This window comes from Rhagoletis pomonella, unplaced genomic scaffold, assembly GCF_013731165.1.
Source record: "Rhagoletis pomonella isolate Grant_MI unplaced genomic scaffold, Rhpom_1.0 Rhpom_scaffold_00001, whole genome shotgun sequence".
NCBI classification, from domain to species: Eukaryota; Metazoa; Arthropoda; class Insecta; order Diptera; family Tephritidae; genus Rhagoletis; species Rhagoletis pomonella.
Window position 1 is genome coordinate 58,283,699 of NW_023458555.1, and position 5,989 is coordinate 58,289,687.

Genomic DNA, 5,989 nt, shown 5'->3' on the forward strand with positions numbered 1-5,989 from the left:
CAAAACTAAGTGGTTAAATCTTACTTATATATGGACATGTAGACATGGGAAAATTTGCGTAAACAAAGAATAGAGACCGGTTCGCATACAACTTTGGCGTTGCGTTGGCGTCGAATTTCAAAGCAGCCGTCCACATATCCAAAATTAGGCAACGCTAAGGCCAACACAAAGCAGAAAGATCGCTGCGTCGGTCGCCAGCTGTTGCAAATAAATAAAATTAAATGATTTTTTTTCCTTTTAATCAAATGAAGACAAGAAATATATTTTTCATGCTATTATTGATATGAAATATTAATTTATTTCTCGTTAATATGTTAATTTAGTGGCCAAAGGAGTCTCTGCCAAGCTTCATTGTAGAACGCATACTTTTAACGAGCGTTCTGTCAAACCAACGCCAACTACAAAGTCAACGCGAAAGTTCTATGTGGACCAGCCTTAATTATCAAATAGTAGTTTGTATTATCCTACATACATATATATGTATGGGGCTAAACCAGGAATATTCATTTGAAAATGCTGATGTCCTACTCATTTATAAAATGAAAGACAAACTAATGATTTTTATAAATATTATGTTCTCAAATCTCTGTCGTCTGTAGCAAACGACAGCGAGCATGTTGGCGCACATGTGCGCGGATATGTTCGTCGTGTGTAGCCACTGTAAGGTCGGTGTTATGCAGAAATTTTGTTTGGCAAACTGCGTGCAATTGTTGTTGCAGCAAACTCGGAGAGAGCGAGTTTGGCGACTCTCACAGCAAACTAATTTTGTTTGGTCAAACTGCAGCAAATTCGGTGTTGTCATATACAAAAATTTTAAATTTTGCGCGTTATGTACATCTGAAATTCTCATTTCGTGTTGGCAATAGCCATGAAAACCATAATGAACGTGCAACCCTGTGCCAAACTCGACATAACCACCTCCGAGCAAACTAAGCAGCCGCCATTTAATTTGGCAAACAAAAGTTTGTCTGCATAACACTGACCTAACCTCCTCGCTCGTCTGCTGCTGCAAATGAGTGCCTCGCTCGCAACGACGCCTTCGCGAGGGCAGAGCTAATGAGGCCCTCGTTTGCTTGCCGCTCTACTCTTGCGCTGCTCTCGTTTGCTTACTCGCTCGCTGGCTGCTCAGCGCGTGCGCTCGTACTTAACGAGTGCTCATTTGCAAACAGCCTCGCGTGTTTCTCGTGTGTTGCGCTAGCTCAGAGCAAACTAACGAGCGAGCGAGGGGCTAAAATGAGGCAAGTCCGAACCCTGAATAAGGTAACTGAAATATGTATAATATATATACATTGTATATCAATATGGGTATCAGACTAAAGAAAAATTTGACATATTAAGTCTAGAAAAAAGAAGTCTGATGAATAGATGTGGTGATCTCCGAAATAGCTGCTATAACTTCTACCGCTAGACTTTGTTGCTTTTTCAATTTTTCCTAATAAACAATCGTGGTACAAAGCTCAATAAAAATATTAAAAATAACATTGACAAATACATAGTTTAGGAAGGGCCTGCCTAAAACTATACAAAAAACCAAATAAGCAAATAGATGTACATATAGAATTGACAACAACAACCACGCTGTCGAGTTTAAATAGCGGCAAATCAGCTGCACTTGATAGTAGTCGGTTGAATAAGGAAAATGAATTAGCAACAAGAGTTTACGGGATGTACATAGCTCTGTGGTTAACGCTTCTGACTTTGAAAATCGATTACTCAGGTTCGATCCCTGTTGAAGTCTAGAAAAAAGAAGTCTGATGAAGAGATGTGGTGATTTCCGAAATAGCTGCTATAACTTCTACCGCTTAGACTTTGTTGCTTTTTCAATTTTTCCTAATAAACAATCGTTATACAAAACTCATTAAAAGTATTACAAATAGAAGGTTTTTATTTCGTCTTTAGACAGCTAAAAACCTGTACTATTTAATAAAATAATAAAAAATAACATATTTTTACATATATCTTTTATTCATTCCATTAAAATTTACCGTTTTTCGAAATTTTGATTTACAAATTTTTTTTCTGGAATACCGCTGGGACATCCTGTGTTCAATTTTATTCCAAAATTTTTAATCCTGTAGCTCTCTACTATTTATGTGGAAATAAAAAACTTCAAACCAACATTTTATTTCAAAGAATATATGTTTGACATTACCCAGCAAAAAACACGATTACCATAGAAACGAATGTGGAAACGAGCTAGGCGATGGGAATCGCTTACCCTTTCGCTTCAGGAAGGCCTTATTTTAACATGGGCATGTCATTGGCGGTAAGCCCTTACCCGCAGCATTACCTTCAAACGAAACGAGAACGCATGGATAAACAGAATCCAGAGAAGCGAACAAAGAATGCCTTACAGAGAAACTAATGTAGAATGCCCAGATGAGTACATACTTATTTATATTATATCAGAAAATGTCTTAAAAGATTAAATTTAATTAAAATTTTTATAAATCAGTTTTTATACAAACATATTTATGTATTTGGGTATTTAGATTTTACTTAAAAATCGGTATGTACATACATGCATATTTAATAAAGCTTAAAATTCTACTTTCTGACTCATGTACTTCACTTCATTGACTGACTTCAACTTCGCTGCAAATTGAACAAAGCAAAACATGATTTTTATGCGAGACAAATTTCCACAGAAACTAACGGTAGGAAAAGATTTTTTGGATATTCATTCTATTTTTCAGCTGACTACGATGCAGCATTCTACGTTGCATTCCCCGAAATGAAGCAAAGAAGCGAAATAAAAAAAATATTGTAGGACATTCTACTTTGCATTCCCTGAAATGAAGCAAAGAAGCGAATTAAGAAAGAAATATTATAGGACATTCTACTTTGCATTCCTCAAAATGAAACAATGAAGCGAAATAAATAAAATATTGTAGGACATTCTACTTTGCATTACCGACAATGCCTAAAAGAAGCGAAAAAATGCGAAGGCATTATAACGCTATGCCTTCTAGAACACGTTACCACTAAAAGCAATTACCGATTTTTTGCTGGGTAGTTTCCGCGAGGAGCCTCCGCATGGCTATGCTCTTATTAATATTCTTGGTATAAAATTTGTCAACTTTAGTGGCTTCCTGGCGGCATATAACTAATTTTAAAGGGAAATTTGTATTTAATTATTTTTAGTGGATAAATTACCTTTCCAAAAATTCCAAACACGTCCTCATTGCAGACAACGAATTTTTGCCCACTTAAGCGGCACTGTGCGTAGGCTGGAAAAGCGCGTAGTTGTACCCCTGGCGGTAACTACTTGTTTCTTTTCCTGCCTTAATAATTTAATAAATGAGTGTTTTTTTATATAGTTAGCGCAGAAAATTGAGAATGTTCGCTGAGTACAGGTCGGCTTAGAAAAGTCAAAAGTACTTGTTGAAGAGATGGTTCGCAAGGTGGGAGAGCTTTACATTAATTTATGCCAAATTTGCCTGGTAGTATTGCAGGTTGTTTCCACAGCCCACCTAGTATTTACCGCCTCAATGAATTCAGCATTTAATATCTGTTTGAAGGAGCCTAGAAATTTACTTCTTTCCTTTTCTTATCGTCACCTACACATGTAGTTGCCAGGAATCTATCTGGGCCCAGAGACCCTTTTTGATGCCAGCATTTTGAAAACCCTTCTGCACTCTATGGCTACTTTGGACATTGTTCAGTAAGAGTTTATAGATTTTATAGCCGCCTGGCGGTCAGAATAAATAGGAATTGGCCGTTCTCGAGTGCCGGAGATTTTGAGCCACCGAGAGGCCTCAATTATGACGTTCAGCTCTACTTGAAATACGTTACAATCGTCCGGCATGCTACAAGCCCTACTCTGTACACATTTCACTTTGGTGCAGGCCACCATAAGTTTATTGTATAGAATAATCACAAGCAATTTGACCTCGGATGAGAGAGTAAGTTCTACCCCGTTTAAGGTGGGAGGTTTGGATATAGAAATTGTATACCTCCTCGTGAAGAGTACCATCTCGGTATTGGTATGATGAAATAATTCAGATTTTAACTCTGCGGAAAGTTTCTTTGGCAAAAAATTAGTATCATAACATTTTAAAGAGGTGCAATTTATTAATCTAACACCTAGTTTCAATATATCAATAACTACAGCTAATTTGGGTAGTTAGGCTTAGTACCTAGACTAAGATATGAAAAAATAATAAAAAATTCCATCACGTAAATTATCCGAGAACTTTCCTTTTTAATTTTCCCTTGTGTTACAGCGTATTACAAGCTTGGACTTTGAATTTCCATTAGTCTTTCTGATTTCCTTAGTCTTAAGAGGTATTTTTAGCTAACACTATTATATTTTAAGTAAATATTTTATTTTATATTAATTATTATTTGTTTAATGAAAATTGGTAAACATCTTGAAATATGCTTGTCTAATGTTGTGACATCAATACAAACTTTAATGAATTACCGGTAAATAAGGTTATTATACGAATCTTTAATCGCTCCTCAAATTACTGCGGTAGGTTAACTTTTTTAATCTTTTTATTTTTTAATTTATATAGTATGCATCTTTAGAAAACAAAGAAAAGCGTTTAGCTGAAGACCTTATTCTGTTCACCCATCCATCAGCGCTAAGCATTTACCATTAAAACTGAATTATGAATTAAAAATACTTAAGTTTAAAAGGCAATGGCAAGCCTCTCAGTGTATTTCTGCCATGAAAAACAGCTTCTCATAAAAATACAATCGCCGTTCGGAGTCAGCGTAAAACTGTAGGTCCCTCCGCTTTGTGTGACAACATCAAGGCGCACGCCGCCAATCGGAGGAGAAGCTCGGCCAAACACTAACATATGTGTAAGCGCCAATCTACTGTTGATTATATAGAAAAACGTTATATGAGCAGATTAAAGGAATTGTAATTTTTAATTTTTTTAAATTTGTTTGAGCAAAATCGGACTAGTGGTTCTCGAGTTATGTCAAAAAAAGACCACCAAAGGTGACAATTTCCCCTATATGATAGTTATATATATATCTCGATTTCTAGACGTGACCCAGCGAAACGCCGGGACACGTGTAACTTGTTTTTGACCGATATAACATTTCCCGTTGGTTTCATCACATCCCGATTTTGACTGTCGCATAGTGTTATTATTAAGTTTAAAACTAATTAAATAACTAATTAAATAGAATTATAATGTAAACTTGTCAAACCTCACCCGCTTCTCTAACGGCCGGTTTTTCAATGCTGATTTAAATTCAGTTTAAACAAAGTTTAGTAAAGCTCAGTTTTAATTTGAGCTAAGTTTAAACTACTGACTAGTTTTGCAGTGCAAGCCGCTTCATAGTTTAGTTGTTTTGTAGGGCAACATGGTTTTTTCTTTATGCAGATAAAAAACTTCAGCTATTTATTTTCACTTATTATATGATCGCGTTTAAAGTTCTGAAAGATTATAGACGGATATTTAAATAATTTGTTAGGTGCTTCATGTGTTGCCCGGCCAATTTTCCCTATGCAAGTAAACTCCAACTCAAGTTCTTCTTCTTCTTTTTTGGCGCTGTAACCGCCTAAGCGATTTTGGCCGAGTTCAGCAAAGCACGCCAGTCGTTTCTCCTCTATGCCAACTGACGCCAATTGGAAACGCCAAGTGAAGCCAAGTCCTTCTCCACCTAATCTTTCCATCGCAGTGGGGGCCTCCCTCTTCCTCTGCTACCACCAGCGGGTTTCGAGTTGAATACTTTCAGAACTGGAGCGTCGGTGTCCATTCGAACGACATGACCAAGCCAGCGGAACCGCTGTATTTTAATTCCCTGCACTATGTCCATATCGTTGTAAAGCTCATACAGCTCATCGTTCCATCGTCTGCGGTACTCGCCGTCGCCAACGCGTAAAGGCCCTTAAATCTTCCGCAAAATATTTCTCTCAAACACTCCAAAAGCCGCCTCATCCGATGTTGTCATGCTTCTGCGCTATATACCAGCACGGGCATGATGAGTGACTTATAGAGCGTAGTTTTCGTACGTCGAGAGAGGA